This window comes from Heterocephalus glaber, unplaced genomic scaffold, assembly GCF_053883595.1.
Source record: "Heterocephalus glaber isolate CG9 unplaced genomic scaffold, H.glaber_assembly_v1.0 deba00001610, whole genome shotgun sequence".
NCBI lineage: Eukaryota > Metazoa > Chordata > Mammalia > Rodentia > Bathyergidae > Heterocephalus > Heterocephalus glaber.
In genome coordinates, this window is record NW_028258381.1 from 25,104,866 (window position 1) to 25,122,317 (window position 17,452).

Consider the following 17,452-nt stretch of genomic DNA (forward strand, 5'->3'; position numbering starts at 1 on the left):
CAAACCTAGACCTTCAGGGGGCTCAGGTCTCCAGACTTTTAATTCATTGTCACTTGAATTATAACTTTGAGGCTGAGGTCACTTTGTAACTACTGTATCTCTAAATCTGGTATGATAGCCTTAAAATGTTGACTCTGAGAAGTTTTATTTTACACTTTCACTGTTTAGAACAGAAATTTCTTTATAACACTATAGTACTCTTTTATGGTGTATATTACCCAGATACACTTATTTGTGAATTCTTCAAGAGAACTTTACTAGTTTTTCTACAAAAGTTAATTGGGGCCAATAAAGAAACATCTTAATTGCTATTTTGAAGACAGTTCCCTTTATTTTTAGGTAGATTGTTCTTTATATTTTTCAGTATTCCTTTGACACATTTGTATAGGGTCTTTTAAAATAAAAAAATTATTTTTAGTATACGTGCTGCCAAAGTAAGCACTATACTTTATCTTTTTAAACAATAGTATTCAAGGGGCTGGGGATTTAGCTCAGTGGTGCTGCCATGTGCCCCGCACGCACAAGGGCCCAAGTTCGATCCCCAGTACCAAAACAAAAAACAAAAAAACAAAATAGTATTCAAAGATCATGTAGAATGACTATTCATTTGATTAATTTTTAAAGTTATATTGTAAGCATTTGTTCTCTTATTAGTTTCATAAGTCATAAATACTCCTGAATGACACTTTCTGATTCTTAGGACCTGGTTGCTTCAGCTTTCTTAATCTTTCTCCTCATGCACTGAAGATTGAGTAACTTAAATTTTTCATCTTTTTTCCCCCAGAGGTATATTACTACTTTATATATTTTAATTGTCAGAATCCTCAAAATATGTCACCTTTTGGCTGTTTTTACTTAAAACAGATTAAGTTGAAAATTTAAGTGTTAAAGATGCTATAAAGAGTCAAATTTTTCCATATACTTACTGTTTTTAAGATATAATTTATCTGGCTTCAAAACAGAAAGTCTATTCTTTTACTCTCTCTTCCCATGGGAAGATGAAATGCTAAACCTTGATTTCAAATTTAAGGAGAATAAATTTCTGGTCTCTTGTTTTTCCCTTTCTTCACATGATTTCAAAGCATTTTCACTCGGAAGGGCCTTCAGAAAATACTTTAGCATTAATCAACCTTTTCATTTTACAGGTGATAAAAGACATGTAAGTAACTTGCCTAAGATCTTATAGCTAGTGCTATAGCCAGTGCTGCCCTTTAGACTCTGAAATCTAACCTGGCTTACTTCTTCTAGCCTCTTTGTACTTGACACTCGTGATGCCCAGCCAGTCTGTTCTGAGTCAGCCTGGTCTGTATAACTGCTGATGCCTCTATGGCAGCCTTGCTGATACATCTTTAAGCATAGACTTGGAACCACACTGGTAGTATATCATCCCCCCATCCCACCCCGCGCCCAGTTTGTGCTATTCTCCTAATCAGCACTGCTTTATCCATTCGAACCAGTGGAGAAATTCCTGTGGTCAGCTGGAAAGGGCACTGAGATATGCAGAATAATGGTTCCCTAAAGATGTTTGTGCCCCAATCTCTGAAACCTGTGAACATGTTAGGTTACTTGGCAGAAGGGAATGGAGAATGCTAATCATCTGACTGTGGAGATTATCTGGGATTAAACCAGTGGTCCCAATCTAATCACAAGTTCCTAAAAGTGGAAGAGGAAAGAAGAGGGAACTAGAGAGATTGTTGTGGGCAAAGGACTAGGATGGCAGTTCCTAGCTTTGAAGGTGGAGGGAGAGGCTGTTAGCCCAGTAAATGCCTTCAAGGCTGGAAAAGGTAAAGAAATATTCTGCCATCCAGCCTCAGACACAAGAATGTATCTTCCATACACTTTGATCTCCACCTAGTAAGCTCATAGAATATGCTTAAGTAAATGCAAAGGAACTGAAATTGTCTTATGCATATTATCATACTATAGTGCAATGAATTGGAAATCAATGTCAAAAGAAACTACAAAAATTTCATAAACACATGAAAATTAAATAACACCCTTCTGAACAACCAATGAGTCAAGATGAAATTAAAGAAGAAATTAGACCATTTCTGCAATTAAATGATAATCCCAACACAACATACTGGAACTTATGGGATACAATGAAAGCTGTCCTCTGAGAGAAATTTATAGTGGTGAATTCTCATATCAGAAAAACAGAGCAAGCTCAAATAAATAACCTAATGTCGAATCTCAAGCTTTTAGAAAAAGAAGAGCAAATCAAGTCCAAAGTGTGTATGAGGGAAGGAATTAAAAAGGCCAGAGCAAAAACTAATGCAATGGAGACCAAAAAATCAGTGTGAAAAATCAGTGAATCGAAGAGTTGATTCTTTGAAAGAGTAAGTAAAATTGACAAACTTTTAACCAAACTTATTAAAAAAATGAAAGAAAAGACTCAAAATCATGCAATTAGAAATTAAAAGGGTGAAATCACAAAAAATCCTGCAGAAATCCAAATTATCAATATTTACTTTGAAAATCTGTATTCTAAGAAGATGAAAAACACAGAAGAAATGGACAGATTCCTAGATATATATGAATTACCAAAGCTGAATCAAGAAGATATAAAAATTCTTTAAAAAATCTATATTCATCAATGAAATTGAAGATGTAATTAAAAACCAACCAAAAAGGAAAAGCCCAGGTTCTGACAGATTCCCTGCTGAATCCTACAAGAAATTTAAAGAAGACCTGATGCTGCTACTTTTCAAACTCTTTAATGAAATCAAAAGGGAAGCAATACGCCCAAATTCATTTTTTAGCAAGCATTACCTTGATACCAAAACTAGAGAAGGACCCAGCCAAAAAAGAGAACTACAGACCCATCTCCCTAATGAATATAGATGAGAAAATCCTTAATAAGATACTTGCAAACAAAATGCAGCAAATCATCAAGATTACACACCATGAGCAAGTGGGATTCATCCTAGGGATACAGGGATGGTTCAACATATGCAAATCAACAAATGTAATACACCATATTAACAGAGCCAAGTACAGGCCATATGATCATCTCAATAGATGAAGAAAAATCATTTGACAAAATCCAAGACCCATTCATAATAAAAACCCAACAGAAAATTGGAATAGATGGTCTTTATCTCAACCTGATAAAACCCATTATAACAGACCAACAGCACTAAAACTGAAAGCTTTCACTCTAAAATCAGAAACAAGGCAAGGATGTCTGCTATCATCACTCTTATTCAATATAGTTCTAGAAACATTAGCCAGAGCAATTAGAAACGAGAAAGAGAATAAGAGTAGAACAGGGAGAAGTTAAATTACCACTATTTGCAAATGACACGATACTCTACATAGAAGACCCCAAAACTCCACAAATGACTTCAAGATAAAATAACCAAATTCAGTAGCGTAGCTTGATACAAAATGAACACTCAATAGTATTCCTGTACACAAATAAAACTCACTGAGAGAGAAATGAAGGAAACAGCACCTTTCACAATAGCATCCAAAAAAATGAAATACCTAGGAATCAATCTAATAAAGGAAATAAAAGACCTTTACATTACATTGAAAAGTACAGTACTCTGAAAAAGAAGATCGAAGAGGATATCAGAAAATGGGAAGATATCCCTTGTTCTTGGATAAGAAGAACCAATATGGTGAAAATGGCCATACTTCCAAAGTCTTATGCAGCTTTAATGCAATCCTCATCAAAATACCAATAGCATATCTCACAGGATTATAGAAAACAATCCTAAAATTCATTTTAAACTAGAAGAGACATAGAATAGCAAAGCAATTCTGAGCAATAAAGGCAAGGTAGGAGACATCACAATCCTTGACTGGAAATGATACTGCAAAGCTAATGTGATAAAAACAGCATGGTACTGGCAAATAAAAAAAGAAAAGAAACCCAGACCTAAAGATCAATGGAACAGATTAGAAGATGCAGAAGTAACTAACTCCAAACATACTCAGCCACCTTACATTTGACAAAGGGCTCAAACACCTTCACCAGAAGCCTCTTTAATAAATGGTGTTGGAAAAACTATATTTCCACATGCCAAATATTAAAACTAGATCCATATCTTTACCATGCACTAAACTAAAATTGAAATGGATCAAAGATCTAAATATTAGGTGCGAGGATATAGCTCAGTGGTGCCGCACCTGCCTAGCAAGCACGAGGCCCGGAGATCAGTTCCTGGTACAAAAAAAAAATCTAAACATTAAATCAGAAACCCTAAATCTGCTGGAACATAGAATAGGTAGAACTCTTGACATTGGTGTAGTCAAAGACTTCATGAACAGATCCAGATCGCACGGGAATTATCACATTCAACAACTGAGATCTCGTCTTATTAAAAAGCTTTTGCACAGCAAAAGAAACCACCAGTAGAGTGAAGAGACAACCCACAGTATGGGAAAAAAAATTTTGCCAGCTGTTCATCAAACAAAGATCTAATATCTACAATATATGAAGAATTCAATAAAATCAGACCTCTCAAATGTAAAGACCCAGTCCAAAAATGGGCATCAGAAATGAAGACACCTCTCAGATGAAGAAGTAGAAATCACAAATAAATATATGACAAAATGTTCAGTACCACTAGTCATTCAAGAGATGCAAAGTAAAACAGTTCTGAGATTCCATCTCATTCCAGAAAGAATGGCTATTATCAAGAATCAACCAATAACAAATGCTGGGGGGCTAAGGGGGTAAAGGAATCTTTCTCCACTGTTGGTGAGAATGTAGACTGGTGCAACAACTGTGGAAATCAGTGTGATTTCTCAAAAAACTAAACTAGAGGTTCCATTTGACCCAGCTATTCCCCTTCTCAATATTTTCCTGGAAGAATTAAAAGAATCATACCACAGCAATATCTCTGCACCCATGTTTATAGTGGCACAGTTTGTAATAGCTAAATCTTGGAAACAGCACAAATGCTCATCAACTGATGAATGGATAAAGATGTGGTCTTTTTATACAATGTGCTACTCTAAGTAGTACTACTCTAAGATAAAGAAGGAGAAGCTTTGAGACATTTCTAGCTAATGGAATGAATACACTTTGAGACTATACCCTTACGTGAAATAAATTGAACACACATGTTTAAATACCACATTGTTTCTCTGGTGTGATAAATGGAAAGTAGAAATAAGGACCAAAATGTATAATAGATATTGGGAAATGGGAAGGAAATGTTCAAATGAGAAGTGGAACTAAGGAGGTGGCAAGGGGAAAGGAAGGGATGGACAAGAATAAAATAGACTAGAAGGGGAAAATGGAAACAGCTTTTGTAAATGAGGGGAAGAGAGATTGAAGGGAGGTGAAGGGAATGGGAAAAAAGATACATCATGTACAGGTACAAAATCCCTATGATGAATGTTATCATTATGTATATCTAAAATGTATCAATTAAAAAATGTTAGAAGAGGGATTATCCAACTAGTTTGACTTTGGGCCAAAAACCCCCGCGTTTTTCGAAAATAAGTTTTATTGGGAAAAAAATTCTATCTGAGGGGTCTAATACCCAATCCCAACTCACAGTGAGCACTGGTGAAACTAGGCACAGACTTTACATTAAAAAGTAAAAGATTAAGGCCGGGGATTTAGCTCAATGGTTCCGCTGCCTGCCTCACAAGCGCAAGGTGCAGAGTTTGATCCCCAGAACCAAAAAAAAAAAAAAAAGAAAGAAAAGATTAAAAATAAACTGATTGGTGTTGACTCAGTTTTGCAGAAATGTCAATGGATTATTGTGATATAAATTAGCTACAGTACACTCTCCCAGGCTTTCTAAATTACTAAATTTTCTAAATTCCTAAGTCCTTGACTTACGAATGAGTTCACTTCTGGGAGAACATTTGTAAGTCAGATTTGGTCATAGGTCCAACAAACTGAGTCTTATACCTTTAACACAAATGTACAATGTAAAGCATAAAGAACCAACACACAAAAATACAGAAGTCCCTAACTGTATTTTACTACTGTACTATACAGTAAGCATACAGCAGCACACCTGTGACAATGTCCTGGAGACACGTGAGCTACCTTCGCGCTTTATTTGTATCTACGTATCTACAAGTGTTTGTAATGCGTGTCCATTAGTATCTGTGAAAAGTTTGCAACTGGAATGTTCGTAAGTTGGAGACTTACTGTAATGTGATTCTTTATGTGGCCTGAAGGCTTGAATTTACCCAAAGTTCTTGTTTTCTTGGCAAGTTATCTGTTATGTTAGGCTTACTAGTAAGACCGAATCCATGAGTCTGACTTTATGCATTTGCTTCTTCCCTACCAGAAAGTTTTATTGATGAAAAATTTCTTGACTTACTATGAAGTGAGCACCTTGCTGGTCCCTCCTTTCTTCTGGTCCACTAATTCCTGAGGCATAGGAAAGAGAATAGTCTATATCTTTGTTGAGCTGAGGGACCTTAGTCTCAGTCTTAGGGATAGTACATTATTGAGTCTTGCTTTTTCTTCTTTTATCCATTGTGACTATCTCTGCCTTTAATCGCAGTGTTTAGACCATTTACATTTAATTTGATTATCAATATGATTAGATTTAAATCTTACGTTGCTCTTTGTTTTCTGTGTCTCATCTGTCTGTTTTCCGTTTTCCATGTTTTCCTGCTTTCTTTTGGAATCATAGAGTATTTTTAATGATTCCAGTTTATAACAATCATTGGCTGATAAACCATACCTTTTGTTTTGTTTTTAGCAGCTACAGGGTGACATACATCCAAGTTATAATAGTCTACCTTTAAATAATGTATCATTACTTTAAATAATATGCCATTTCACACAAGAACCTTAACAACAGTATACGTCTATTCAAATCCCTCATCTCTTGTGATATTTTTCACGTATTTTACTTCTATATGTCATGAAACCTATAATAAATTATCAAGTTTGCTTTAAACAGTCAAATAAAGACCATTAAAATGAGAAAATGGGCTTGTTTATTCACTTTTGTAGTTCCAGATTTCTAGTTGGCATTTATTTTGCCTCTATTTTTGAAAGATATTTGTGCTGGGCTTAGAATTCTAGATTGACTTTTGTTTTTGTTTTTAAAATTCTAGCTCTACATTCTGTCCCTTGGGCAATGTTTTTTGATACCCAGACTGATTTCTTAGCCTGTGAGAACGCTTGTCTCTAAGCACTGAATGGGAGCAAGGTGCTGCACAGTCACACATGCACCAGCTTGGAGTCATCTCTTCCTTGCCTCTAGGCACCTTACCAGGCTGGTGCAAAAGAATGGATGGAAAGCCCCTTGTCAGGAAGGGGGTGTGAGCCTGCGGAGAAGCCATGGCACCTCCCTCTCAGGTGCCCCTTTCTACACTTAGGCCAGTTTGTGTTATTCTTGAGTGTCGGTGCCTGAATGGAGCTGCTAGTTTCCTTCCAGCAGACGAGCTAGGATGCCGTGGTCTAGGCCAGTGATGGTGAACCTTTAAGAGACCGAGTGCCAAACTGACCCAAAACCTACTTACTTATCACAAAGTGTTAACACTTCAACTAAACCTGAACACTGAGTTTTAGTTTAGAAAAAACAACTCATACATTAACATCTTTTGTCTTACAAGAAAAAGGGCCGGGGATTTAGTTCAGTGGTGCCGCCGCCTGCCTCACAAGCTCAAGGTCCTGAGTTCGATCCCCAGTACCAAAAATGAAAAGAAAAAGAAAAACACAATAACACGTGTGTTCTATAGGTTCACCACTACTGTTCTAGGTGGGGGTGATGAAGGTGTGAACTATAGTCATTCTGGTTGAGGTGGCTTAGCTAAATAGTGATAAAGAACTGACACACAGGGAAGAGCGAAGTAACATGGAGGGTTGGCTACACCAGTCCCAACATCCACTTTCTTCTTGTATTTTATAATACAACCCTTACTTAGCAGGGTACATTGTTGCTCAGTGGGGAAAAAAAAAAGATTGTATTTTCCATTTCTTTCTATAGCTAGATGTGGCGGTAGCATTACATTTGGTGTAGTAAAATGAAAGTGGAAGCATTGTGTACAATTTCTAGAAAGTGTTATTAAAAGGATTGAGCCCTACTTCACTTTTTTACTAGCTGTTATGTGCATGTGACATCCAGAGCTCATGGAACCATCTTGGGCCTTAAAGCAGAAGGCACGCGTTGAAGTCACCAACACTTCATGAAAAAGAGTCCCTGACACGATGAGCTGCTACCAGCTGGGCTGACTTCAGTATGGATTCTCTTTTGTGAGAATATAATCAATTTTTATCTTGTGATGCCCATTGGTTTTGTCTGTTTTCCACGTCTTGTTTTGTTGTATCTGCAGCTGACCCTAATTCTGACTAATGGAGGCAGCCTGATCGGTGTTTATCTAGAAGACTAAAGAAGTGGTGATGCACTTGGTAAATTAAATAACACAGAAGAAACTAATAGGTTAGGGGCTTCCAGAGGTCCTCTAAAGCAGTTCTGTACTGACGTGGACCTTCAATTAAATGTTTTTAAATGATCATAAGAACATTAAAAGCTGTATTTGAATCTTTTGTTTCTTAGGCATAATAAGCACTGATCTCATACATTAATTACTTTAGGAATTTGATGACTTAGTCTTACATCATAATGGAGGTCTGAAATATCAACATTCCCTCTGCTCCATTTTCCTGTTTGCTAATGGAGGTACATGTATGAGCCACATTCCTGAATTATAGAGCAATTTTTAGATTTGGAATCCTCAAAAGGTGATGAAATAAAATATGCAGGTATGCATATTTATGAAGTGCTATTTTCTCTTTGGATCAGATCTTTAGCTTCAGTCACCAACTGCTAAAGAACTTTCACTATATATTTTTGGTAGTACATGTCAGAATTACTGTTGAGCCTAAGAAAAATTAAATTTATCCTTTTGTTTTATTTACTATCATAAAATTTTCAAATGCCAGTAGTTTTGGAATATAGATTTCACCAAGCTTTTTTATTTTTCAAGATATTCAAAGAATGATTAGAATGCATGCATACACACATACATCTGTTTTTGTTTTAAATTACCCTCTATCTCTGATCTTTCTCCTTCAGGACAAATATAATGGACTTGTGGTGGTAGTTTTAAGTTTGAAGCCTTCAAGAAGCACTTTAAAATGTCTTAGGCAAGATTATTTTCCCTCTCATCTTGTCTGATAGTAATGAAAGGCACCCCTCCCCACACTGCCCCATCCTGCGTCTCTCTTTCTGCCCCCATACCCAATCCCTGGGGACCTGAGTGTGCTTCTTTTTAGGCTGTTAAGACATGTGTTCTCTAGGTACAGTAGTGGCAAATGCGTTGGAATTTGAATGACCTACGCAGTCTTTCATAGTGATGTCTGTGGGTGGGAAAGGAAACTGTAGGGCCGATTCCCAGCTAGAGATGATATAATGCATCCTGGGGAGCAGTGGTCAGAACTGGGTAGCTTTGAGGAAGGAGGTAAGTTAATAGCAGAGGATACTGCCAGAAATGAGCGCATATAAAAGAAGGAAAGAAATGGAAACAGTAAGACCATTGATAACAAAACACAGGCAAGAATAGGATTTGGGACCTCTGTGGAAATTCTAAGGGGCCAGAGGCTCTAAAAGCTGAGACTGTTTCACTTTTCCTTTGATGTAACAGTCTTCAAACATAATAGTAAGGCACAGGCTTGGTATCAATGTGGAAACTCACCATGTTATATCACATAGGTTTTTTATACTTGTATTATGAGTAGGGCAGTGTCAGATATGCAAAGCTTTTTCCTCCAAAACTGTGTGTTGCAGTGAAAGCAAAGGCAAGCATACTTGAAACTGAATTGACAGCTTTGTGGCTGTGAAGATAAATATAGTACTTTTCAGGTAGTTAATTCATGAGTAACCAATGAACCAGCAAAGGACAAAAAGTGACATATGGCAGCCTGGTGTAGATTAAGTGTGATTGTCACATTCCCCTCCTTATCTTTTTCCTTTCTCTGATTTATTGAAAGAAACAAAGCTAAGCTCACGTAATCATAACAGTGCACCCGGAAAATTTTACTTAGGCAAAAGGTTAACAGGAGAATATATTCATTGTCTGTTTTTTTAGTAGTCTAGTAGTCTAGCCCAAGTTGTTTGCGCTAATTGAAGTTTTATTCAAAATGAAAATTTGACTTGAATTCTTGAAATAAAGTTAAACCTGGAAAGCAATTTTTGTTTTATAAAATTAGCATTAAATCAGCATTTCCAAGTAAGTAATACTTAGCCAGTTAATTCTGTCATAATGTCTGTTGATAAACCACAGATCCATCATATTTGTCCTGAAGGAGAAAGATCAAATTTTATTATTTTTAACAAATAATTACCAGATTTAATGAAGATTCTCAGGTAATCTTGAGGTTTGTAGGACAGTGCACTAATGCGAAGGAGGTACTGTATTTGTCCACAACCCAAATGATAAGTCTACCACATTAAAACATTATCCTCTTTTGGCAGCTGGTGAAGGTTGAGGTGTTTAGTCCGTTGAGACAGTTTTCAGCCTTATTCTTCTGTCTTTGTCTCGGAACTCTGATTCTGACAGATTTAACCTGAAGAGGCTTTTCATAGCCTGATTTTTCAGCTCTCTCAGTGCCACTTTAGTCTTTCCAGACCATATGAAATTGGCAACAGGTTTTGATCAAGTATACAAGACACAACAAATTAATATTTGCTTTGAATGGCATGCCCAACATTTCTTCTTATCCTCACTCCATCTCATTCCACAAAAAAGATTCTGTAAACTTGCTCATAGAATTGCAGCTTCCCATCTGAATATATGAATATTCTGTATATTTATTTGCAAATCATGTGGTATGTGCATTGTGGACATTTTAATGAGAGGTCAGGAGTCAAGGTCAGATTTGGGTTGGGTCTGTAAGACTGGGCAAGAGAGCATGGTGAGATGTCTGAAAGTCAAGTCTATGGGAGTTGGATGTCCATAACGCAAGCTCTGTCCTTTTCTAGGAAACATTCACAGTGATGTTTGTGATGGAATTTGCCACTAAGAGTAGCAGTCATGATGGAGAGGTTGTAAGGGACACACATTTTATAGAGAATCCTCTCACTGTGAGGAAGCCTGGTGGGTTGCACAAGGAGATGAATGTGAAGGGAATGTCGCCTAAATAGAAGTTATGTCAGAACTCAGTCTCTGAACCTGTGCTCCCTTTGTCCATTCCAGATTCTGAACGGTATTGCAGGCTACTTCAGAGCTTTTAGAGCAGATCAAGGGCATGGTTGTTTAACAGTATAAAGAGTGCTGAGTTTTGAACTCACAGTCCAGTATGCTAGTTAAGACCATGCAAGGCTGGGGAGGTAGCTCAGCAGTGCAGTGCCTGGCTGGCAAGCACATGGCCCTTAGTTCAATTCCTGGTACAAGAAAGAAAGAGAGACAGAGAGAGAGAGAGAGAGAGAGAGAGAGGGAGAGAGAGAATAGAATTTTTTTTAAAAGACCATGTACTATGACTCTCCACAGTTAGATGGGGACATACTGTTTTTTTCCAAAATGGCTGCCTTCCAACCTCCTATCTGCGTTGTCTATGATCTTGACACTCCTCCATAGAAAGGATGGATCTCTAGCCTCTGTTCTTGAGTCTTCCCAAGCTCGTGACCAGTATATGACGAGTAGGATGTGGTGAAAGTACTGCGTGAGGACTGAGGCTAGGCCAGAAGAGGCCGTGCAGCCCCGCCTTGTTTGCTGGGACACTTGCTTTTGGATCCCTGTGCTGCCATGTAAGACATCCTGTTCTGAAGCTGCTGTGCTATGAAGAAAGCCCAGACTGGGCCGGGGATGGGGCTCAGCGATGCCGTGCCTGTCTCACCAGTCCAAGGTCCTGAGTTTGATCCCCAGTACCCCCCCAAAATGCTCGGACCACTAGTTGTCACGTCTCCTCAGTTGTGGCCTCAGATGTTGCACGTTAACTTCATCTTCTCTCTAATGTCCTGACCCATGGTATCCATGACTATGATAAAATTGTTGACTTAAGTCACTACCTTTTGATTTAATTTGTTACGCAGAAATAGTAAATTTTGGGGGGAAGAAATGTCTATTTACATCCTTTCTCCATTTTTGAATTTTCCCATTTTGTTGTTGAATTGTGGGAGTTCTTTATAGTTTGCATATTAACCCAATGTTATGTATGTGATTTGAAAACACCCCTCCAACACACAATTATGTGTTGCTGTTTTACTGTTGATAGTGTTCTTTCATGCACAAGTTTTATAGTTTGATTTGGTATCATATGCAGGCAACCACTGTGAAATCCGATGTTGTAAAGCTCTCCCTCTGTTTACTTCTAAGAGTTTTATATTTTTAGTTCTTATTTTTATATTTCTGATCCATTTTGAGTTAATTTTCATGTATATTGTAAGACTCCAACTTCATTCTTTTGTGTGTGGATATTTAGTCTTCGCAGCACAGTGTGTTGAATTCCTCCTTTCCTTTTGAGTTGGTAATTTTTTACTGCCTTGTCATTTTTTTTTTTTTTTTTTTTTTGGTACCTGGGATCAAGCTCAGGTCCTTGTGCTTGCGCAGCAGGCGGCGATGACTTGTCATTTTTTTAAAAAGATGTTTTAAAGTACTGTATACAGTTTAAATGTTTTCATCAGGACAATTGATCTCTAAAACCTACTTCACTTTACTGGTAATAGGAAATTTCATTAACGTTTTAAATCATTTAGATGAGAGAACAAGTTGTGTCCTAAATCATATAAAACGTGCAGGGAAATAGCTTCTAGTCAGTATCCTTAGCTTTTAAATACTGTTTGGCTGCAATTTTAATGGAAATAAAGTGTAGCTCATCAGATCTTTTTTCTTTTTTTGTGTGACCCAATCAGTAGTTAAATTTTATAGTAGGCTATAAATCTTATTAAGTGGTTAGTTGGAAAAACAAAGACATATTTTTCTGTCAAGGATACGGAAGTCAATAATTTTATTCAGGTAGCACAAGTGAGCCACTGATTAACATCTGGTTTTGCTGGACTTCAATTCAGGATTCTTTGATAAGAATTTCCATGAAAATTTGCTGGAACTATGTGTAACACTTTCTTCCTTTGAGGTCAATCCTTCCCTGTGTGACAGACATTATCCTTCTGCATTCAGAGCAGTGAGTGAGTGGTCCTAAAGTGGTTAGCTGGTAATTTGTTACATCTAAAAGGCGAACTAAAGTTTGTAATTAATTTACTTTTACAATTCACACCTAAACTTGTAATAGTTTTACTGAACTGGGGAGAAAGTGATATGTTAACGGTGAATGCATTTATTCACTCTACAGCCTGCCAGAGTATTTGTGATTATAAATGTTGTCTGTCCTGTTTATAGGAAAATAAAGTAAGACTGAGAAGGGCTGTACACGTAACACCGGAAGGGGTTTCTAAGAACACAAAATGTAGTATCTGTTGAAAAATAAACCTGGATGTTTGACCATTCATCTTTAAAATTACCCTCAACCAAGCAATTAATATCAGTTTCATCAGCTTTTTTAAAAAAATCCCCAGTACCCAGACCATGGTTCCGCTTGGAGAATACAGACCTGGTTGGGGTGAGGTGGTCACAGGAAGTCTGCCCTTGGATGCACTGAAGATAAACTCTGATATGACCCCTTCATATTTACTTCCTCTGTGACTAACTGGATAAAGTCTATTCATGAAGGAAATCTTGTCCTTGACTCAGGTCCATTTGTCACAGATCACACCCTCCAACTTCAGGATTACATCAGGCTGAAATTACGGACAAAGCAAATTACTGTGTTAATTCTTTTAAGACATAGGAGTGGTTATGATCACATTGCCCACAGTATTATCACCAGCAGTTTTAGACATCTATGGTGATTTCTCTAACTCTCCTTCAAAGGTCTACAGCTTTATAAAACCCTTTTCACTTTTGAATCACAAAAGAAATAATCTTTATTGTGTATTAAATGCTTTTCCCATGCCAAACATTGTGTTATATTGAACCCAAGATGAGTAACACACAATGTCTACTTCTGGTCAAACAGAATCTTACTAGGACCATATAATACATGAAACAGAACACAAGGTTACTCAGAATTGAATGTAAGAATAGATTTGATTTTTATCAAAAACTATCTTAGTTATTAGTAACTTAAAGATTTATAATGTATAATATTGAAGGATTAGAATTTTATTAGGTGGGAGAGAAGGAAGACATTTTAAAATTCTATTTAGGAAGCCATTATTAAATCCCCATTTTTAATTCCAGAAACTGATAGTCGTCAGGGTTACAAAGATGAATAAGACCTGGTTATCCCACAAGACACTCAAAGTAAGAGCATAAGAACAACTCACAACTACCTTCCTTTTTACAAAATACACATTGCTTTTAAGGTTTTATCTCCTTTATTCTTTAAAACAGCATCCTTTGGGCTTTCCAGCTGGGGTAAAGAAGGCCCAGAGAGACTCAATGAAGAATGGACTGGATTCTTTGCCTAATCCTGTATTTCTGCATTGTCTTTGTGAAATACCAATTAATTGTGGAGGAATTAGATAACCTATGTAATAAGCTATGTGAGGTAGCACAAGGGGCCTTTGTCTTTGAGTCACTGTGCCTTGACAAAGTGGCTAAGCAAGATCATTTAGTAGTCTGATGACACTGAAGAAATTAGATATTTACATTTACGTATTTTTTGGACATACATTTGTTGAGTGCATAATATAGGTCAGACATTGTACTAATTGAAAGTTCTGTTTGATTCTGTTGTTATATGCTTAGTAATTTAATCATGCTTAATTAAAAAGATTTGGGAGTATAGATAGGTATGAAGGTTCAGAAAAACAAATGATACTGAGATACCACTTGACTCCCACTAGGGCAGTGGTTGAGGATCTACGACACCCATGTTAGTGTGTTTTTCTTTTAAGACAAAAGATATTAATGTATGAGTTGTTTTTTCTAAACTAAAACTCAGTATTCAGGTTTAATTGCAGTGTTGGCACTCTGTGATAAATAAGTGGGTTTGGGGTTGCAGTTTGGGCACTTGGCCTCTTAAAGGATCACCGTCACTGCATTGGGGTATAATTCCTTTCCCTACATAATAACAGTAGGATGTCAAGTAGTATGTTTTGTGATCTACTAAGATTTAGACCAGGCACTTCAATCTGTTTGGGAAAAATGTCTGTTTTTCTGCATTCCACTGAAGCTGTAGTTCACAGTGGTAATAATAGTACTATAGTCAACGGAAGTGATTTATTCTCACATTTTTTTTCTGGTACCAGGGATTGTACTCAGGACCCTGCACTTGCAAGGCAGGCACCTCGCCACTGAGCTAAATCGCTGGCCCCCCAGAAGCAATTTATTCATTAGCAAGTAACCACCTACTCCTGGGTAGCAGGAGGTAATCAATAAATTTGATTTCTTTCTTTCTTGTCTTTGGATGGTGGAATAATTTTATATCAGAATGGAATAATTTTCATACTCAACCCTTTGAAGCATACTTTGAAATAAGTAATTCTCATGTTTGACTATGCAGTTTTCTAATATGCTACAATGAAAGGAAGAGCCACAGAAGAGCTTATGAAATTAGAAGTAACTGAAAGTAGAAGAAAAAGAAGAGAACATAAGGGCTGGATGTGGTGCCACACGCCTATAGTCCCAGGACTTGGGAGGCTGAAGCAGGAGGATCTCCTTGAGTTTCAGGCCAGCCTGGGCTACATAGTGAATTCAAGGCCAACATGAACTACATGGCAAGGCCCTGTCTCAAAAAAAACAAAAAAAAATTTTAAAAAAAGAGAACATAAGGAAATGGTAATAGATTGATAAATGTTGGTTGATTTATATTGTTAGGAGCACTGTTCTGCTTTATGTATATTATTCTAGGGAGAGATGATCCCAGCTGATGGGCAGCTCTGGAAACAAGCATGTTGAAGATTGCCGTGGGCCGAGCCTGAAGATGCCCTTTCGCCTAATCCCTACTCCCTTTCTCCTCCATAGATTAGAGAGTCAAACTAAGATTGTAGATCCTGGATGGCACAACCCCAGGAGACAGTTACATTATGTAGCCATGTTCCCTTTCTGCGCATGCCCCGATCATGAAATAAATCACTTTCAGCCTAGGCCACATGGGCCACGTGGCACTAGTTACCCTGCCTTCCTACACTATAAATAAAGACCTCACCGGACGCCAGGCAGCCATTAGCTCATCAGGCTATGGTCCCACCTGGTTCCAGCTATAAAGAATAATTTTGTCTTCTTTCCTATTATTTTCCAAATTTCTTCATCTCCCACCACTCTACCAGCTTTGGACCCTAGACCCACGGCAGAAGATATGCATAAATTACAACAGTATTTAATGTCAAGTCAGTGGTTTTACCAAGGGTCAAACGGGCAGGAGGGGTTTAATGCTGAGGCGGAAGGGTAGGGTGTGACAAAGCCAATGGGCAAGTGGGCATGACCAGGACACATGCAGAACAGTTTCCAAGTCCTGTACCTGGTACCAATCAGGGAATCCTATCTTCAGTTCTGGCACAAGATCAGGTAGGTTTTTGACAGGACAGCCTAGATCTGACTTCAGAATGGAGGCTACAAAGGACAGTTGCCATTAACCTCGTGGCTACTGCATTCTTTCTCAATGGTCTGCTCTGCATTCTGGAGAGCATACTTCTTTTCTTACCTTTAATACCTTTAGTACATGTAAAATTTTACTATCTTTTGCACGTTTTCTTGTCCAGTTCTTTGTTCAGAACAAGAACCTGGAAAGACCCAGACCCCAACAACAATGACCCTAAATCTAAGTTATATGTACTTTTGCCTTAACAGTGAGTTAATCTGTTTTATCTTAAAACCTGATTATTTGGTGCAATAATACTTTTTTTAAGAAATAGTAGTAGCACTGAAAAAAATTTACTGTATAACTTTAACTATCTGTGTCTTTGTTTAAAGACTGATGCTAGCCTTTAATTAATTATAATTAATACCAGAAACATAAGCAGAAGGGGTTGTTTTCCTATTGTCACTGAAACATAAGACTGTGTGAAGTAGCAAACTGATCCCGTAGTGATGAAAACTCAGATGCAGTCATCCCCCGTGAGGTTACTTGAAGGAAAAAAATGTTGGACATCTTGCAGTGTACACTGCAAGAAGCAAAATATAGTTAGTCATAGTATCACTGATCTGTTAAAATTCTTTGGCCCCCTAATAAAAATAAGCATTAATTAAAGATACTCATAATTATTCTTTGGCTGTTAAGTATCTCACCCTTCAGATATTTACCCATGTTTTTTGAAGAATACTTGCAGGCCCATGCACATTAGATACTTTATCGGACAGTGTAATTTAACTCTCTTTAACTCTCTTTTGAGGGCCTCATAACCATTTCGTATATCAGTTCCCCATTACTTTGTCATCTTGGATTGGTTTTCAGATGGAGAAACTGTCGTATTTGAGAAAGTGAAAATGTAACAGGAAAGCTTGTTAGACTTAAGAAGAGGTGCTGTAGCCCAGAATGCAGGTGGGTTTGTGGGGGGAAGAGACATGCTCTCTTTACCTT

The 17,452-nt window shown here is 37.4% G+C and overlaps 1 long non-coding RNA gene across 1 annotated transcript in view; it reads right to left on the minus strand.

Moving 5' to 3' along the window:
• The window catches only part of LOC147822661 (uncharacterized), a 45,975-nt gene that overhangs the window by 13,176 nt on the left and 15,347 nt on the right, over positions 1–17,452 (minus strand). Inside the window, exon 2 of the long non-coding RNA XR_015445479.1 lies at positions 13,481–13,667. This is a non-coding gene — a long non-coding RNA (uncharacterized LOC147822661). The remainder of the gene's footprint in view (positions 1–13,480; positions 13,668–17,452) is intronic.